At 33.8% G+C, this 21,198-nt stretch overlaps 1 long non-coding RNA gene across 1 annotated transcript in view; it reads left to right on the top strand.

Annotated features, from left to right (window-relative positions):
• Positions 1-1,880: 1,880 nt before the first annotated feature.
• The window catches only part of LOC126951017 (uncharacterized), a 34,085-nt gene continuing 14,767 nt past the window's right edge, over positions 1,881-21,198 (top strand). Inside the window, exons 1-2 of the long non-coding RNA XR_007724337.1 lie at positions 1,881-2,110; positions 2,748-2,847. This is a non-coding gene — a long non-coding RNA (uncharacterized LOC126951017). The remainder of the gene's footprint in view (positions 2,111-2,747; positions 2,848-21,198) is intronic.

Raw genomic sequence — 21,198 nt, 5'->3', positions numbered from 1 at the left:
ACTTGTGGCAATCGGCATCCATGAATCCTGGTGAGGACGTGAAAACCACACAGCTACTAGTTCGACAACCACTGCAGCAGTGCCTCATGAACATAGTGTTTTCATTGTTCTTCCAAACACTGTCAATTAGACCTTTGAGGTATACATTTGTAGTATAAGTAAAGGACACTTTGGTAGCCGTGTAGCAAGGATGAGCTAAAAAGACCATACCAATTTGAGCTCAGTAAGTTCCAGTACATACACAAAACTGAGCCCACATCAAAACAGAACTTTCACACCAGAAGCAACTTTGAATCTTCATTGAGCTTGCATGAAAATTTCTGTGTGGCTTATGGTGAAGAATGGGCTCAAATTATATAAAGCTGAGTAGGGTAAAGACTGAATGAAAGATAGATTGTATTCTACTTGAATAGAGTCAGTAATGGGTAACAAGGCATAAGGACATAATTTCACATTCGAATGGTGTTTTATTTTGAAAACATATAAGAATGCACACATATACTACCATACACATACATACATATGATTCACCAGGACTATGTCTATACTTCCTATTGCATTATCATATGTTGTGTCTATTTCTCCTCTTTTTGCAGTAGTTTCAAATAAAAGTGAGTGAAATAGATGTAACAATAATGAAAATGCAGAATATCATAATTGAAATTTAGATTATTTTAATCTTTCTAATTATCTAAATTTATTTTCACATTAAATACCCATTATACCAAGAATAATTCTTTCAGTTCATCATATGTGATACTACCATTGTGATCTTGTAAAAATAAACTTTACGTGGGTTAGGCATGTTCTCCATCTATATTAAATTGTTTTAAAAACAATATTCAAAGCACATCTTATCTCAATGATTGTTTTGTTAATTTCATGTTTGAAAGAAGAGAGAAAAATGAATAGAATAGTTACCCCGATACTACCAGTTCATCAGTAATCTGTTCAGAAAATTTGAAGACTGAAACACAGCAATCAGAAAGGATGGTTACCTTATTATTACTTTCTTGGCTCTATAGAAAGCGGCTGGAATTCTTTATATCATCAAAAAAAATTTTTTTTTTCTTTAGTTAATCTGAGTCAAAAAGTGCCTCTGCAGGCTGGACCTTAAATAAAATGAAACTAGAAGTCATGCATGCTATAGTAAACCCTGGCATATCTCCTAGAATCAAATGCTCTCTTTCCTCTGAGAAGAACTGTCAGGATGAATCCTTCAGTTATGGAAAATGTAAACCAATACTTATTCACTAATTTGGGTCATGCCCTTTTACAATGAGATGTCAGTATTAGAAATGTCATTTAGGTCTCTCAGTATCATTAAGCCCTGGCACGGTTAGAAGAATGTTTTACCACAAGTCTGAACTACATTTTTCCTCTTGGTAGAAATGTATGCACATGTTTTTTTTCCAAGAGATAATGTCAAAATCAAGAATAAAAGCTGTTGTGATGAAGATGAAGTCAGTGTGTCTTCGGTTTGTGATGTTAGCAACTCAGAGCCTGGATAGTCTATCAAATTCCGTATGTTGTGCCACTCCAGATAGTTCTTATCAGAGGTTGGAAAATACATATACTGAAATATTGAAATTGCTTTGCTTTGTTATGGAGACTATTACAGAATGTTAGTTGATCCCTCTCTCTGCCCTCCACAAATCTATTCTGTCCATTTTTCATAGTTTTGGAAGGTTATCGAGGCACATGGTTTTATGAAGATTACATTTCACACCTAGACTTACAAGTAACTTTGACCATGTGACTGATCTCTTGGCAGTAGAATGTGAATGCAAGCACTAGTACAAATGCCAGACGACTTGTTAGCTAGCCATTTCATCTCTTTTCTTATTTATTTCCATCAGCTGGAATTTAGGGATGAAGTTTTAACAGCTTTGGCTATGAATAGTATAACATCTTAGGATGATGAAGCAAGAAGATGGAAGAAAAAATGGAGTAAAACTGCTTACCTATCCGAGCACCCTCATTTATTTCCAGACTGTCATGTGAGAGATAAGGAGATGCTTATCCAATTTTAGTCAACATATATTTGAGAATCCATTTCAGCACCCTGTCCTTATATCTTAACCAATACGGGAATCATGCCGCACCTAAGGTGAGGGTTTTCACTACACTTCATAGTGATTCTCACTGCCATTTACTTGGAGACAGAAATAAGGCAGTACTTAGATTCAAGACAGAAGGGCTTTATCTTTTTATTTTTCTTAATATTTGGTTGAAATATCATGGAATCCAGTTGAAAAAAGCATGGCAATTCTCATAGACGAATGTTGAGGTGACTTCACAACAATTAGACGTGTTAAAAACTAGGCAACAGCTAATAATTTTGAAACCAGTGTTTGAAAATTAACTTCAAAGAAATTATACAGGAAACATTCACATTATAGTAATTTGACATCCACAAAAATTCTAGGTTAGAGATACATTTTGAGAAGGACTAAAAATCAAAACTAACTTTCAAGTCCAATTACTAATGCTTAGGTGTTTAAAAAGGAATAGAGCGGAACATAATTAGCTCTAAATGTTGGCATATTAAAGATAATTATTTTAAAAATTCAAAACGTGAATGTTTTTATCCCAATAGAATAGAAAATTATGTTTTGAATAAAATTTTTAAACATTAAATAGGTTGGTGCTAATCTATCATGCTCCTTTTAATGGGTATTTATTTTCTGTATGCAAAATATGTTTATGTTCTTCTCAATGTTCTCAAGTTTTTTATTTTATTACAGTATCAGTTCGAAGTTCAAAATCTCATCAGCTCTAAACATTTAGAGGTCGTTTTCCAAATCTTTTAAATCAAGTACCATTGAACATCTTGAATATACTCTGGTAAGTAAAGATTCCCATAATGTAGTTCTTCTCCATATGTGAATTTAGGACACTAAAGGAATAATTTATCTTACCTTAACATTCTCGATATAACATGGTGATATGTGCATAGCATAAGCCTTATAGACATTCAAGTTCAAAAAGGGGAGTATGTAGAAGGCAAAAATAATTCTCTGATTGCAGGAAGCTGTCAATTTAACAAAACATATCAGAGAAAAATGTATTTTAAAATAATGATTTTATTAGAGAATAAGCAGAAAGGATTGTATTCTGGGATGCACAGATATAGCATGCCACAAATGCATCTGAAGAAGGGAGGGTGAAGGAAAGCTAGCTTGCTTGCTTCTTTCTTTTCTTTCTTTCTTTCTTTCTTTCTTTCTTTCTTTCTTTCTTTCTTTCTTTCTTTCTTTCTTTTCTTTCTTTCTTTCTTTCTTTCTTTCTTTCTTTCTTTCTTTCTTTCTTTCTTTCTTTCTTTCTTTCTTTCTTTCTTTCTTTCTTTCTTTCTTTCTTTCTTTCTTTCTTTTTTTTTTCTTTCTTTCTTTCTTTCTTTCTTTCTTTCTTTCTTTCTTTCTTTCTTTCTTTCTTTCTTTCTTTCTTTCTTTCTTTCCTTCCTTCCTTCCTTCCTTCCTTCCTTCCTTCCTTCCTTCCTTCCTTCCTTCCTTCCTTCCTCCTTTCCTCCTTTCTCTTTCCTTTCTTTCTTTCCTTCTTTCTTTCTTTCTCTCCCTTCCTTCCTTCCTTCCTTCCTTCCTTCCTTCCTTCCTTCCTTCCTTCCTTCCTTCCTTCCTTCCTTCCTTCTTTTCTTTCTCTTTTCTTTTCTTTTCTTTTCTTCTTTTTCCAGCAAAAGAGGAGTTTATTTAATCTGCTTGGAAATAGAATTTATTGGTTCTTGAAGTTCAAAGTCAAAGATGCCATCAGTACATTGCACTTCATTGGTGGAGATGCTGTTACTGGGAAAATGTTCTCTCCAGAATTGCTATGTGCCTACACAATGTCTAGTGATAAATCCTGTCCTAGGAACATGTGTAAATATGCAAAACATGCAAGCTGTTGAAAGCATGAGATGCATGAAGGGTGTGAGAGAATTGATTGCGGGGTTATTTTTAAAAGTCTTTGAAACAGTTTTGATCTTCATACATGCAAGCATGAATTCCTCTCCTTTGTACTCTCCTGGCCCCAATATGTCTTGCTCTGACTACACTGACTTCATCATAGTATCTTTGACTTTCACAGTTTCAATATCAACTGGGCAAATTCAAGCTAGAGTTCTTCAACTGGGTTTCAAGGCTTGGGATTAATCCTTTGTGGTTCTCAGTTACTTCCTCTGAACTCTTGATTCTGCCTACTAGGCTTTTAGTTCCAACCCCTGCTTTCCAGTTTCTACCCTCTGAGTCATCCTTCATATGTCATGAAAATCACCACCTGTTTCGAACTAACTAGGTTATCAGCCTACGCTGGCCAGTATAATTTTGGGGGTCCAACAGGATTTTTCTATTCTGTACTCTCTCTGTCCCTTTCATTCCCAGATGGCAGTATTTCTGATGAGAAAAATTCAAGAAACTCATGGGCCGTGCATCAATTGCACTGGGTTTCACCCTTTTAGACAAAATTCATTTCCAGATATATTTCTGCTATAATATTTTTCTATTTTTGGCTCTAGTCAAGATGGCTCTGTGACCCTTAAGCTTCCTCTGATTTGATGAAGAAACCTTTGAAGCACACCCTTAATCAATTGTGAATACACACACTGACATTTTGGTCTTTCCAAAAATTCAGGAAAATAATTGTATAGAAATATACTCCCTTTTTTCTATACCACACTTTGAGCTGGGATATCATTCTTTTAGTATTGTTACTATCTGAACAGGCTAAAGTGTCCAAAATCTCCACCTGATTGCTTTTTGTCTAATAATTATTACCTTAATATATTTCTCTCTTCTTGCGTTTTACTGTAAGCAACAAGAAGCTAGGCATTATATTCAACACTTTGTTGTAAGACTTCTTATATTGAGGTTTGGCACTTACAAGTTGTACTCTCTTGGTATTTGTAGGATGCAATTTTGCCAAACTTTCTCAACCACGTTTCTCAACCTCCTTCCTGCAGTTTGGAGTAAGATGTCCTCGTTACTTCTGAGCCCTTTCTAGCAGAATTTTTTTTTTTTTTTTTTTTTTTTTTTTTGAGTCGGAGTCTTGCTCTGTCGCCCAGGCTGGGGTGCAGTGGCCGGATCTCAGCTCACTGCAAGCTCCACCTCCCTTTTTTTTTTTTTGAGACAGAGTGTGGCTCTGTTGCCAGGCTGGAGTGCAGTGGTGCTATCTTGGCTCACCGAAATCTTTGCCTCTTGGGTTCCAGCAATTCCCCTGCCTTAGCGTCTCAAGTAGCTGGGACCTCAGGCACACGCCACCATGCCAGGCTAATTTTTTTTTTTTTTTTGCATTTTTTAGTAGAGACAGGGTTTCACTATGTTGGTCAGGATGGTCTCGATCTCCTGACCTCATGATCCGCCCGCCTTGGCCTCCCAAAGTGCTGGGATTACAGGCCTGAGCCACTGCGCCTGGCCAGCAGTATTCTTAAAGTCTTAATTTCTGATAATAGTCTGCACGTGACAATTTGAGCTTTCTCTAAGGCAGTTTAGGATTTCACTCTAGTATTCCTTTCTTTTTTTGAGCCCTCCTCAGCAACATCTTCAGTAATCTATACTTTTACTAAAAATCTATTCAAGGCAATTCAGGCTATTTCTACCATACTCTTGAGAATTCTTCCAGCCTTCATGTACTACGCAATTCCAAAGCTACTCTAGCATTTTAGGTATTTCTTTCAGTAGCACTCTGTTTTAGGTACCAAAACCTTTTATTAGTTTCCTATTTCTGCATAATAAATGATCATGAAATCAATTCAGAACCTCAAATAATTATTTTTCTACCTAGTCATCAAGTCACACATCATATACTTACATTGCATCCAGCTACCTTGTAACTGGCAATTATAAAATTTTAGCATCAAATTTACTTCACATTCCTGAATTCCATGCAAAAGCATAGTTACTATGAATATTTCTGAGTAGATTGGAATGTATTTTCCAACTTAATGAAGAAAACATTCTAAGGTGTTAACACAGCTGCAGCTACATAAAGAAAAAATACCCCTGAGTTTTCATATAAATGGACTATGTTGTAATAATCTGAGGGAAAACAAATAATGATCAAATGGTAAAGGAAACCATAGTTATTGTAATAATCAAATGTCAAATTTATTTAAAAAAAAAATGTATTTGTTACTTACTATTGTGAGATCTCAAAAACACATTTTTATAAATGTAACTCCTAAAATTATTTCAGAAACTTCCTGCAGTTATCAACTAATGATGCACACTAAAACTAGTAAAACAACTGTATTAAACATTTGTTAACAAACTGCCATAGAGTTTAATTCTAGTACATTTTAATTTTTCTTTTATAGGTAGAAATTGCACAAATTGATGGAAAAATTGATGTGTTTTTATTGAGAAATGTGTTAGGTTCAACAAATATTTATTAATGGAAGATATTTACTAGATATTTTCATGTTGACTGTTTCATTCTAATATCACAGTGATCCTTAAGGTTGGTTATTATTAATCACAAATTTATAGATGACAAAGCAAGGCCATAGTTCCTTAGTGATAATTACACATCCAGATAGCTGCCAAAGTAGATTTTTATCCAGGTATTATTAAACTAAGCACAATTTTTTCTTCTTATTCTATAAAAATAATGAATAAAAAATTTTTATCTCAACAATAAAATTAGCATCTCTTTTGGATGATTAAGTGTGTGTGTGTGTGTGTGTGTGTGTGTAGATCACAAATTAGATATATTTTGCTTTATTTCCTTGTATTAGTTAGAACTATTCTTAACTGAAAAAGTATAGCTTGTAAATAACTATTTTCATTTTAATATACATGCAGATACTAAGAATTTATTTTCAAAATTTTCATCATTTTCCTTTGATTTTTGGTATAATTCATGAAGATAATTTTTTAATACAAAAGTTCTTCTTTTCTAAATAGTTCTATATAATATTGGCAGCCTTAATTGTGTTGTGATGGTCTTTCTTTAAGTTGGAAATTATTTTCTGGTCTTAATATTTAATATTAATATTTTTTCCAAATTTTTGTAATACATAACATTTTATCAAAAGTGTTAGAGGTTTTAAATATTTTTTCAAGTTTTCTTGCAATTTCACAAAAGTAATGTGCCATAACCTGCTAGCTGAACTTAAAATCTTCTGCTTTCTCTGAGTTCACAGATTGACTGCATTTCCCAGCTTCTGTTGTTTCAGTGTGGCAATATGACTAAACCAATGGAGTAAGAGTGGAAGGAATGCGTGCCTGTGAAAATTCTGACTCATTAAAATTACTCTTTTCAACTTCCCCAAGTTTATTTCCCCTTGGTTGGCTGGGATGAATAAAACTCCCAAGACAAACTTAGAAACTATTTGTGTGATACACAAAGGTCTCTGACAGTCTAGTTCCTTGAATGGACATGGGAATGGAGGATACATGTTCTGAAAACATAGGCATCACCATCCACTCTTACATAATTAAAAACAAAAATAAAAACATTCTTTTGGTGTACTCAGCTATTATGTATATTGTTTCTGTTTGTTATAGCTGTTAGTACCCTTTCTCTCCGCACCCCAAAAAACAAGTTGTCTGTTCTCAAAATAAGTTTGTTTCCCTTCTTTGAAATTGCTGACTATGGTCACATTTGCTAGTCCTTACAGAGTGAAAACTTTTGTTCAATATTTTAGGCAGATTTAAGCTCTATAATTAACTTTTTAGTCTTCTTTCAATTATTTGCTAGGCATATCTTTTTCATTCATAGCTCCTTAGGATATCTGAATCAGTGTGACAGCACCCTTCCTTCCAATTGCTAGCCTTCTTAGAAGGACTGCTTCCTTATCACTACCCTCATTCATTCATCCTGACACTGGTAAAGTGTCGATTGCTCCATGTGACTTCCTGAGAAGCTGGATCCTCTGTCAGAGAACTCTTCTTTCTTTTCTTCTTTCTTTCTTTTTATGCTTCGTTACCTGGAGCTCTGGCAGATTTTTTTTTTTTTTTTTTTTTAATTTAATTCCCCGATGAGGCTCTGCCAAAGTTTAGGAATCCCCAGTTCTCCCCAGTGGCTTCTAGTAGTCCCCAACACTCATTCTGCTTTTATTACTACCATTGTATATCATGTTTGTGGGAATATTAATATACTGATAAATCCCATATTTCTAGCAATGTCATGGAATGATAATATTGTATTTACTATATTAGTTTGGTCACTTATGTAGAAAATTAGTGAAAAGGGGAGTCAATTTTATGGACTTAGAATATCATCTTAAATTTGGCAGCCAAAATTCAATACTAAATAATTAGGTATTACTGGAATTACATACAGATATATTAATCTATTAAATATTACCAACAAAACAGCTTACATTTAATAGTTACATAAATTTAAATATCACTTACTTTCAAATTCATGTTTGCATTTTAAGCCAGGGCAAAGTAGCATTGAAACAGACTTGTAGGCAAGAAAGAGTAGTAAAACTATTGTAGGAGTGCTTGCAAGAATAATGTTTAATTATTCTAAATAATACTTAAAGACACAAGATGTGAAAGTTAAATAAATGTAAGAAAATTTTTTATATAAACAGAAACAATTTTCTAAAAGTCAGTTTTAGCATCAAAGTTAGAAAATATTCTAAATTCTAAACTAGAGATGAATTCTAAAAAATAGATTTTAAAGGACTCTCAAATTAAGAGAATTTTTAAAAACAACATTATAAGATGATTCTTGACAAATGTCAATAATCAGAAAAACTCCTACTCTAGAAAAAGAGAAAACAGATTGCTTGAAGAAAGAAAAGTAAGTAAAATTACAGTCAGTAGCAACAACATAGTCAGGGTTTATATTTGTGTGGTAGTCCTGTATGGATCCTTGAAATGTCTAGAATTTTAGAGAATATAGTTTGGAGAAATCTGTTCTCACAAACATTGCCATTTGTGGGAAAAATCTTTCCATGAGAATTACTGTGATTCTAATTATATACAGTTAATTCTAACTGTGTAATATATATATATGTGTATATATATAGTTGTGTATTCACACATATGCACTTGTACATGCTGTTTTTCTATTAATAATAAAAAAAATTAACAGATATTTATGCAGAATGATCTATGACATTTGAAAATAAGCATTTGTGACAAAGGTTTAATAAATAGATACACAAAACTGTACACAAACTGCTGAAGCATAAATAATGGTGTTAGCTGATTAAATTCTAATATTTTAATGTTATCACTATAAATGATTCAATAGAAATATCATATTTAAGTGATTTTATTTTATTTTTAATTTATTTAAAATTTTTATTTCCAACTTTTATTTAAGTTCAGGGTTACATGGGCAGGATGAGAGAGTTTGTTACATAGGTGTATTAGTTTGTTCTCACACTGATATCAAGAAATATCCAAGACTGGATAATTTATTTATGAAAGAGGTTTAATTGACTCAGACTTTCCCATGGCCAGGGAGGTCTCAGAAAACTTACAATCATAGCAGAAGGTGAAGGGGAAGTAAGCACCTTCTTCACAAAGTGTCAGGACAGAGACAAGCAAAGGAGGAACTTCCAAATGCTTATAAAACCATCAGCTCTCATGAGAACTCACTCACCATCAGAAGAACAGCATGGGGAAATTGCCACCATGATCCAATCACCTCCCTCCCTTGACACGTGGGGATTACAGGTGCCTCCCTCGACACATATGATTTGGGTGGAGACACAGAGCCAAACTATATCAATAGGTAAACGTTTACCATGTTGATCTACTGCACAGATCATCCCATTACCCAGTTATTAAGCCCAGCATCCATTAGCTATTCTTCCTGATCCTCTCCCTTCTCCTACTCCCCACTCTGATAGCCCCCAGTATGTGTTGTTCTCCACCATGTGTTCATGTGTTCTCATCATTTCACTCCCATGTATAAGTAAGAACATGCAGTATTTGGTTTTCTGTTCCTGCATTAGTTTGCTAAGGAAAGCTCTAGTTCTATCCATGTCTATCCATATCTTCTAGCTCTATCCATGTCCCTTCAAAGGACATGATCTTGTTCCTTATTATGACCACATAGTATTCCATGGTGTACATGTACCACATTTTCTTTATCCAGTCTATCATTGATGGACATTTAGGTTGATTCTATGTCTTTGCTATTGTGAATAGTGCTGCAATAAACATATATGTCCATATGTCTTTATAATAGAATGACTTATATTCCTTTGGGTATATATACCCAGAAATGGGATAGCTGGGTTGAATGGTATTTCTGCCTCTATGTCTTTGAGCAGTTGATTGTGGCACATTGTCTTCCACAATGGTTGAACATATTTACACTCCCAACAACAGTATAAAAGCATTCCTTCTTCTCTACAACCCCACCAGAATCTGGTTTTGTTTTTTTTTTTTTTGACTTTTTAATAATAGCCATTCTGACTGTTGTGAGATAGTATCTCATTGTGGTTTTGATTTGCATTTCTCTAATGATCAGTGATGTTGAGCTTTTTTTCATATGTTTGTTGTCTGTATGTATGTCTTCTTTTGAGAAGTGTCTGTTCATGTCCATTGCCCACTCAAAAAAATTTTTTTCTTGTAAATTTAAGTTCCTTATCGATGCTGGATATCAGACTTCTGTCAGATGGATAGACTGCAAAAATTTTCTCCCATTCTGTAGGTTTCTGTTTACTCTGTTGGTAGTTTATTTTGCTATGCAGAGCTCTTTAGTTTAATTATATCCCATTTGTCAAATTTTGCTTTTATTGCAATTGCTTTCGGCATCTTCGTCAGGAACTCTTTGCCTGTGCCTATGACCTGAATGGTATTGGCTAGGTTTTCTTCTAGGGTTTCTATAGTTTTGGGTTTTACATTTAAGTCTTTAATTCATCTTGAGTTAATTTTTTTCTATGGTATAAGGAAGGGGTCCAGTTTCAATTTTCTGCATATGACTAGCCGGTTCTCCCAGCACCATTTATGGAATAGAGAATTCTTTCCCAATTTCTGGTTTTTGTCAGGTTTGTCAAACATCACATAGTTGTAGGTGTGTGGTCTTATTTCTGGGTTCTCTATTCTGTTCCGTTGGTCAATGTGTCTGTTCTTGTACCAGTACCATGTTGTTTTGGTCACTGTGGCCTTATAATATAGTTTGAAGTCAGGTAGCATGATGCCTCCAGCTTTATTCCTTTTGCTTAGGATGTCCTTGGCTATTCAGGCTCTGTTTTAGTTCCATATGAATTTTAAGATAGTTTGTTTCTCATTCTGTGAAGAAGGTCAATGGTTTTTTAATGATAATAGCATTGAATCTACAAATTCCTTTGGGCAGTCTGACCATTTTCATGATGCTGATTCTTCTTATCCATGAGCATGTTTTCCATTTGTTTGTGTCATCTCTGATTTTTTTTGAGCAGTAGTTTGTAGTTCTTGAAGAGGACTTTCATTTCCCTTGTTAACTTAATTCATAGGTATTTTATTCATTCTGTGGGAATTGTGAATGAAAGCCTATTCCTGATTTTGCTCTAAGCTTGCCTTTTCCTGGTTTATAGGAATGCAGCAATTTTTGCACGTTGATTTTGTATCCTGAGCCCTTGCTGAATTTGCTTATTAGCTTAAGAAACTTTTGGGCTGAGCTGATGGAGATTTGTAGATATAGGATCATACAAAGATAGATTGATTTCCTTTCTTTCTATTTTAATTCACTATTTATTTCTCTTGCCTGATTGTCCTGACCAGAACTTCCAATACTATGTTAAATAGGAGTGGTGAGAGAGGACATCTTTGTCTTTTGCTGGTTTTCAAGGATAATGTTTCCAACTTTTGCCTATTCAGTATGATAGGCAAAAGCTGTGGATTTGTTGTATATGACTCATTATTTTGAGGTATGTTCCTTCAACACCTAGTTTATTAAGAGTTTTTAACATGAAGCAATGTTTAATTTTATCAAAGACATTTTCTGCATCTATTGAGATAATTATGTGGTTTTTATCTTTAGTTCTGTTTATGTTATGAATTGCATTTGTTGATTTGCATATGTTGAATTAGCCTTGTATCCCAGGGATGAAGCCTACTTTATCGTGGTGAATAAGCTTTTTGGTGTGTTGCTAGATTCGGTTTGCCAGTATTTTTGGAAGATTTTTGCGTCAATGTTCATCAAGGATATTAGCCTGAAGATTTCTTTTTTTGTTATATCTCTGCTGCGTTTTGGTGTCAGGATGATGCTGGCCTCGTAGAATGAGTTAGGAAGGAGTCAGTGCTTTTTAATTTTTTGGAATAGTCTGAGTAAAAACCGTACCAGTTCTTCTTTGTACCTCTGATAGAATTCAGCTGTGACTCCATCTGGTCCTGGTGGGTTTTTTTTTCGTTTTTTTTTTTTTCATTGGTAGGCTATTTATTACTGCCTCAATTTCAGAACTTGTTATTGGTCTATCAGGGATTCAATTCAGTCTTGGGTGGTTGTATGTGTCCAGGAATTTATCCATTTCTTCTAGATTTTCTACTTTATAGGCTGCCGTAACAAAGTATTGCCAACTAGGTGACCTTGAAAACTGAAATGTATTGTCTTGTAATTCTGGGAGCTAGAAGCCTGAGATCAAGGTGTTGGCAGGGTTATTTTCTGCTGAGATTTGTTAAGGAGAATCTATTTCATGTCTATCTCCTGACATCAGGAGGTTCACTAGAAATCCTTCACATTCCTTGGCTTACAGAGCATCACTCCAATATCTGCCTCGATGTTCCCCAAGTGTTTTCCCTGTATACATGTTTGTGTCCAAATTTACCCTTTTATAAAGAGGCTAGTCATATTGAATTAGGGTCATACCCTACTCCTGGATGACCTAATTTTAACTAATTATATTTGCAACAATCCTACAGTCAAATAAGGTTACATTCTGTGGTACTGAGGGTTAGTACTTCAACATCTGAAGTTTTGAAGGACACAATTCAATACGTTGCAGTCATAAAGAATATTTTCCAAAAATACTTTCTGAACAAGTCCCTGAATACAGTGAATAGAACATGAAATGGAACTTAAAACATGTCTTTTGACATAAAATGAAAAGGCCTAGGGGTCCTTAATTCTTCAAAGCCAAAGTAAGGAAGTTGAGACATTAAAGGGCAAATATGAGTTACTGTTTTTCATTTAGTTGTCTGTTTTTTTTTAATTTGATACTGTATTTAAAATATGTTGTGCCATTGTATCATCTTAAGGCTGGTGTAATGAAAAATTTGTAATCCTTAGCAGTATCAGTGACAAACATTGAAAAGGCAACAGAGGGGAACATGGTGTTTTGTGCCAGAACATAGAGAACTTTTGCAGCTATTGAGTTGAATTTAAAATGTCTACCAGGAAAGTAGTTTCAACCTCAAGGAAAGGAAGAAACTATCAATGGAATGAAAATGAGACTTTATCAGAGATACCTGCTTCTTAATGAAGGTTCAGTTTTTGTAGAGAAATAGTATAAATTACCCAAAAAGTTATCAAAATTGGCTGCTGGAATAGAATGTAAGTGCAGAGTAAATGGAATTTGAGAAGATGTAGTGTCTTAAAATTCTGTGCATTTTAATAAATATGAAGCAACAGATTATTATCACATTCAAGTTCAGTATGAAAAAAATGAATTTTCAGTTAAATTCAGTAATTTGCAGTCATATGCCTTTTCTATTTTCCTGTATTCATTACATGTAAGTCAACAAAAGCCATTTCTGAAAACAAAATTAGACTTTAAAAAGTTGTCTTTACATTTTAGATTCATATTCTAATATATAACATCATTTTATATAACTTTTATTGTTCATTTTGTTCTTTGGTATTTGCAATTTCTAGATAAATAATTGGCTCTATATTCTGTTCATATCCAACATATTCCAATAGAGGACACTTAATATTTCCATAAAAATAAAAATGCTGGTGAAATGTGCCCATTTTTATAGTCTATTTACTCAGCATTATTGCTCATTCATATTTATTTATATGTTATTTTTCTGCATTTTCTGCAATAGTTATCATATCTCAAACTGACAGCTTCCAAAATTACTATTGAGTCCAATTCTTTTTTGTGGATGTAGGTGGAATTGATTACTACCCTCTTTGATACTCAGGGGACTTTTTTCTGAATTGCTGCACATAAGCAAATATTTAATGCTTACGCATAGAGAGTGAAGCATAGAATAGACACTTAAGAAATGTTTTGAAATAAATGAATGTGCTGTGGAATAGATTAAGAACTAAGAGAGCATATAACAAAATGAATGTAGTAATCAGTGAATGACGAGAAAAACTGCTAACCCCAAATTATCAAAAGATTTTTCGTTTATGGATTTGCCACTTTTTATCAACTGTATATCATTACCATTGATACTAATGAGGTGAGTGTTAATAAGCATATGTTATCTAAATACTGAGAATAGTACTCCTGAAGAAGATTATATAAAAGAATAACACTAGAAGGGGAACATCATCCCCAAATATGAAGATTCAGAAATCATTGTGCACTATCTTTAAATTTAAAAAATATATAAATATATGTGTGTATGTATATGTGTGTAATTTATAGGTGTGAGTTTATTGTGTTTGAAAGATAAAGCAGCTTTATATTTAATTAAATTGTTTTCTGAATCACACTTAAGCAAATACTTAACACTTGCACAAAATCCTCTATGACTTTCTAAATTCTAATATTTTTTGTTTTGTAAATTTTTCTAGACATGAAATATATTAAAAATATGTTGTAATTCAAATTTGTTATACTTTGGTGGTCATTTTTTCTAAACAACTTCACAAGTGTATTTTTAGAGATTTACATATTTCAGTGTTGTCATGCACATTTCAACAAAAATTATATGGACCTTTTTTGTTTCATGTAACTGTACTATTTTAATATGATGGATGAATTCTTCTTAGTACTTGAGTAAATGCCTTCTATTACCTGAAAATTTTCTGCTTCATTTGTTCATTTTTTCAAATTTTATGGTGATAACTTGTTTAAAAAGCACACTTTGTTTCTAACTTGGTAAATATGATGTTTTCTTCATTGTCTTATGTAAAATAGTGTTTATATACAATCAAATATTATACTTTTTCACTGAAAAATTATGGCTACTTGATATTTATGCTGTAATGATATTTACAGCATTAACCAAGGTTATGGTTTTATAGTGTGTGGATTTTGAGTGCCTTCATAATATCTCAAAAACATCCCTTTGCAGTGTTTATTTATTTCCCTTAAATGAAATAAACTTGACCTTTGAGACATAGGTCTATGATTTTTAAAATGCCTCAAATGTTATTATGTGACATTTTATAATTACTTTTTTTTCCTCTGGGAAATAAAATTCAATTGAAAAAATATAGTGAACAAAAGAATAAATAAAAACAGACAAACACCAAAAAACACTAGAATTCTGAATTTTATTATCTAATGTTAGGATAATTAAGGGCGTATGTAACCATGTTAGAAATAAAGTTGAAAATATGCTTTTAATAATTTGAAATGCATTAAGGATTTGGTACAGTATATACTATTTTCTTAAAACATGATAATGTTACTGATTTATTTTAATTTTTTCACTATCAAAACTATATAAATTATATTTTGAATAGTCAAAATAATGTTATTATATAACATCATTTAGAATTTCTCAAATAATTACATTTTTATAAATTGTGTTAAATATTAATTTTCATAGACAAAGTTAGCTTTTTACTTGCACACAATGTGGAATTTTAGTGAAGCAGAAAATCACTTCATTATGAAAAATATATTGATGGTCTCAAGATCAATGAGAAGGAGTATCAATGAAATATCATGTATGTCAATGGAAAAACCATTTAGTTCATTTTTCACAACAATTTTAACAATGTAGTGATTCTAGTTGCCCTATTTCAAGTTAAATAAATTTGTAATATATCATTTGCACTTAAAATGTTTCCCCTAAATTTTGATTTATAAACAACATTTCAATGGCTTTGTTGAGTCAACTATAGAACTTAAAAATTCTTATTCAGATCTTTCCCTATCCCCACTTACGTTGCCTATACTAGAATTGTCAGTGTTGTGGGACAGAGACAACTAGGTGAATCCCAGTAAAGGTTTTCACTTCCTCTATTGTAAGAACCCTTTACCTGTAAACATAACCACCAAAGTCCAAAAACTGTAGTATTTAGGCTGTCTTCCATACAGTCTGGCCTGTGACTAAGTTCTGGCAAATCAAAGTCATAGAAGTGTTACAAGGAATCTCCTAAGGATCCTTTGTCAAAGACAGTTCAAACACTTTGTGCTTCTTTCTTATATTGCCTGTAATAAGGATGGGATACCTGGAGCTCTGGATCATGTATTTCATAAGGGATAAATTGTTTAGCACAAGGGAATATCAATCTCTAAAAACTTCATGGGCTAAGAAGTTTTATCATCATTAGACCACCTGGCTCTTGACTATTATGAGGGAAAAATAACTCTAACTTATTGAAATCACTGATATATGGGTTATGTGCAACTCAGAAGGAACTTAACATTTGCTGCTACAAATTTGTACTAACAACTTCTGTTTATGGTTTACTATAATATATCTTACAAATATAAGGTTAAACTCTGTTTCTATTTTATACAAATAAATGCAGCAATTAAAAACAAAATGCTTCTGACATGAAACAATTGTGGTAGGTACTAGGTAGTGCATCTTGGATATGGTGGATAATAGTTCTGCTCTACCACTAGCCCCAGGGTACCTCACCATCCCTGCTTATACCCTTATAAATGTGTTGCTTTATTAAGGCATTTGAAATGACTCCTCCTGAGTGTATTACCTGTGCAAATTGAACACTGAAAATGGCATGATTAATACTAAGTTTTCCACTAATTGGCATAGGATGAAATGTGGGTAGAGGCAAGGAGATGACAGATTAAGCCATTTGGCAAGTATAAATACTGCACATAATTTAGCTTCATTTAACTGCTCTAGGGGGAAACTAGTCAGGCCAAATGTGTTGATATGGATGAACCAACTCAGAATTAGGGAATACTTTTAGTAACTGGGAACTGTCAGCTAGGTTAGTTAATTAAATTCTGAACTCAGATGGGACCTATAGTCAGTGAGAGACAAATTTCGGAATATCCCTGGACTATAGAAGGGGAAGAAACCCAATGACTCAGGGAGACTAGAAATTTTTCAGTGGCCTGTTATGAGTAGCCTATGGGTATCTAGGTGCCCTATTCCCCAGGCACCCTAATTATTACTTTGTGTCTCCATGGTTATTCAGTTCAACACAAGCAACTTGTTTCCAGGTGGCTGGCATTACCTCTGAAAAGTGGTGCTTCAAAAGTGGTGCTTACCTCTGAAAAGTGGTGCTTCACATACAAGGCTGTATGTTGATAGGTTAGGCGCTTAGCAATGAGGGTAAACAGGTTATCCATGGTGAGCAGGGGTCTATTTTTAGAGTCCATGGATAGCCTCAATATTTATCACATGGTCACTTTGTATATGGACCAACAATTCATGCTCGGTTGTTAGAATTATTCACCTTGGCCAGTAAGAACACTGACCTCTTTTTCTGCCTATTGGTTCAGTGGCATAAATCTCAAAACTGTTGGCAGGTGGGTAAGAAGTCAGCCTCAACTTCCAAACCACTGGAGATGTGAGTATTTTTCTAGGGAGAAATATTTATCCATTGAGTACCAAAACTTCCAGATGTCCTAATCTGAATTCAAGATTTGGAAGAAACAATATCTTACATATATCTTACAATATCTTCTATATCTTTAGGTGTAATTGGGAGAGAGCTCATGCCCCTGTCTTCTACCCAATTCTCAGACCAGGGTATTTTCACTAAGGAGTAGTTGTTACCACATCCAATTTCTCAGGCAAGGCTTCTATAACAAAATCTCTAGCATATTGTTCCATCATTCTGCTTGAGCCTGCTCTTTCTAATCATGTGTTCAAACCAATAAATCCTGTGCATGTAATCACATTGTTATACTTCCTTTACCATAAATTAAGGAAAGTGGTCCTATGAGATTACAAGTTGATACATAGGCATTCTGTAAGATGATGAGAGGTAATAAGGTATAAGGAAGGGATCCAGTTTCCATTTTCTGCATATGGCTGGTCAGTTCTGCAGCATCATTTATTAAATACGGAATCATTTCCTTATTGCTTGTTTTTGTCAGGTTTGTCAAAAATCAGATGGTTGATGTGTGGTTTTATTTCTGAGTTCTCTATTCTGTTCCATTGGTCTGTGTACCAGTACCATGTTGTTTTGGTTACTGTAGCCTTATAGTATAGTTTGAAGTCGGGTAGCATGATGCCTCCAGCTTTGTTCCTTTTACTTAGGATTGTCTTGGCTATACAGGCCCTTTTTTGGTTCCATATGAAATTTGAAGTAGTTTTTTCTAATTCTGTGAAGAAAATCAATGGTAACTTGTTGAATCTATAAATTACTTTGAGCAGTATGGCCATTTTCATGATAATGATTCTTCCTCTCCATGATCATGGAATGTTTTTCCTATCTGTTTCTGTTGTCTCTGATTTCCTTTGAGCAGTGGTTTGTAGTTCTCCTTGAAGAGGTCCTTGACCTCCATTGTTAGCTGTATTCCTAGATATTTTATTCTCTTTGTGGCAAAAAATTAACTCAAGGTGAATTAAAGACTTAAATGTAAAACTCAAAACTATAAAAACCCTAAAAGAAAATCTAAGCCATACCATTCAGGACCTAGGCATGGGCAAAGATTTTATGATGAGATCATCAAAAACAATTGCTACAAAAGCAACAACTGACAAATGGGATGTAATTGCATTAAAGAGCTTCTGCACATCAAAATAAACTATCATCAGAGTGAACAGACAACCTACGGAGTGGGAGAACATTTCTGCCATCTATCCATCTGACAAAGGTCTAATATCCTGAATCTACCAGGAACTTAAGCAAATTTACAAGAAAAAAAACGAACAATCCCATTAAAAAGTGGGCAAAGACAGGAACAGACACTTCTCAAGAGAAGGCATACATGCAGACAACAAACATGAAAAAAAGCTCGATATCACTGATGATCAGAGAAATGCAAATTAAAACCACACAGTGAAATAGCATCTCATGCCAGTCAGAATGGCAATTATTACAAAGTCAATAAACAGATGCTGGCAAAATTGAGGAGAAATAGGAACATTTTGATACTGTTGGTGGGAAAGGAAATTAGTTTAACCATTGTGGAAGACAGGGTAGTGATTCCTCAAGAATCTAGAACCAGAAATACCATTTGACACAGCAATCCATTTACTGAGTATATACCCAAAGGAATATAAAGCATTCTATTATAATGATACATGCACATATATATGTTCATTGCATCACTATTTACAACAGCAAAGACATGGAATTAACCCAAATACCCATCAATGATAAACTGGATAAAGAAAATGTAATATATATACACCATGGAATACTATGCCGCCATAAAAGGAAGGATATCATGTCCTTTGCAGGGACATGGATGAAGCTGGAAGCTATTATTCTCAGTAAACTAATGCAGGAATAAAATAACCAAACACTGCATGTTTTACCTTATAAGTGGGAGCTGAACACATGGACACAGGGAGCAGAACAATAAACTCTGGGGCCTGCTGGGGGAGATGGGGGAGCACCAGGAAAAATAGTAATGCCCGCCAGGCTTAATACCTAGGTGATGGGTCGATAGGTGCAGCAAACCATCATGGCACACATTTACCTATGTAACAAACCTGCACATCCTGCACATGTGCCCTGAAACTTAAAATGAAATAAAATTTAAAAAAGGAAAGGTAATAATGCCAGAAGCATTACAATAAAGAAAGGAAATTTAATACTCAGAATATATCGATACTTAGGAGAATAAACCGCTGACTCCTCATTCACCCACGGACATTTTTTGAATCTCGTGTTAAAGAACCAACAAACTGAAAAGGGTGACCAAAGTGAATAAATGTAATTACCAAGCATGAACTGGGATACTGCTACAAAATAGGAGTAAATAAGACCCAAGGGAACTCACTGGTGTTCTTAACACTCCTTTGCTCAAAAGGTTTAGCCAATAGAAAATTACGTCTATTAAGAGAGTACTGATGTAGATCCAGATAATTCAGTAAAAAAAACCCTTCAGGTTACCTTTACCCCAGGAAATAACCCATTTTATCAGATTTCCAGCAAAAGATAAGAAGAATATGGAGTACCTGAAAGAAGAAAGCAATGTTTATAAAGTTAAATCTTGGGATAAGCTGCATTAAGAGTGGCTCTGGGAGTGAGAAGAAGTAAGAATACCAGCTATCTTTAAGTCAGTTTTGTTTTTCTTCCCTTTACCCAACCACCATGCCCAAAGGATTTAAGTCATTGAGAGCCTGACAAAATTGACTTGTATTATGTGGTATTTTTATACTACATTTTCTTTATTCATTTGTCCATGGATGTATAATTAGGTTGATTCTCTATCATGGTTTCTGTTAATAGTGCTTCAGTCAACATGACTATTTATTTTATTTATTTATTTACTTACTTTTGAGACAGAATTTTGCTCTTATTGCCCAGGCTGGAGTGCAATGGTGCGATCTTGGCTCACTGCAATCTCTGCTTCCCGGATTCAAGTGATTTTCCTGCCTCAGCCTCTCGAGTAGCTGTGATTAAAGGCATGCGCCACCACGCCCAGCTAATTTTGTATTTTTAATAAAGGCGGGGTTTCACCATGTTAGCCAGGCTGGTTTCAAACTCCTGAGCTCAGGTGATCTGCCTGCCTAGGCCTCCCAAAGTGCTGGGATTACAGGCGTGAGCCGCTGCACCCAGCAGACTGACTTTATTTATTTTGGATATATATCCTGTAGTGGGATTACTGGATTATCCTCAAAGATAAGTTAGCTTATTATATTTTGTATATTTATTTTGGGAAGGTGCATTTTCATCTTGAGAAAAGACATATGTATATATGTATTTATGTATACATGTATATAAACAAATATACATTCACATGTATACACTTATATTTTTATATATAGCACAAATATATATTTGCATGTCTGTATACATAATACATTAATATTTTTTGTATATTATAATTTTAATTATATTTTTAACCTAATATGGAATAGAATAATAAATTGGGAAACCCTAGCTACATAATTTTTTTCTTCATTATGAAATATTTTATTTCATTCATTTTAATATTATACTTTAGGTAACAAGTAAAAGACTAAAAGATTTAAGCTACAAAAACAAAAGCATGTGTATATGTAATATTGTATTTTACTAATGTAA

This window comes from Macaca thibetana, chromosome 3, assembly GCF_024542745.1.
Source record: "Macaca thibetana thibetana isolate TM-01 chromosome 3, ASM2454274v1, whole genome shotgun sequence".
In the NCBI taxonomy this organism is placed as follows: domain Eukaryota; kingdom Metazoa; phylum Chordata; class Mammalia; order Primates; family Cercopithecidae; genus Macaca; species Macaca thibetana.
The sequence above is the reverse complement of the archived record's forward strand: the minus strand, read 5'-3'. Positions and strand labels throughout refer to the sequence as shown.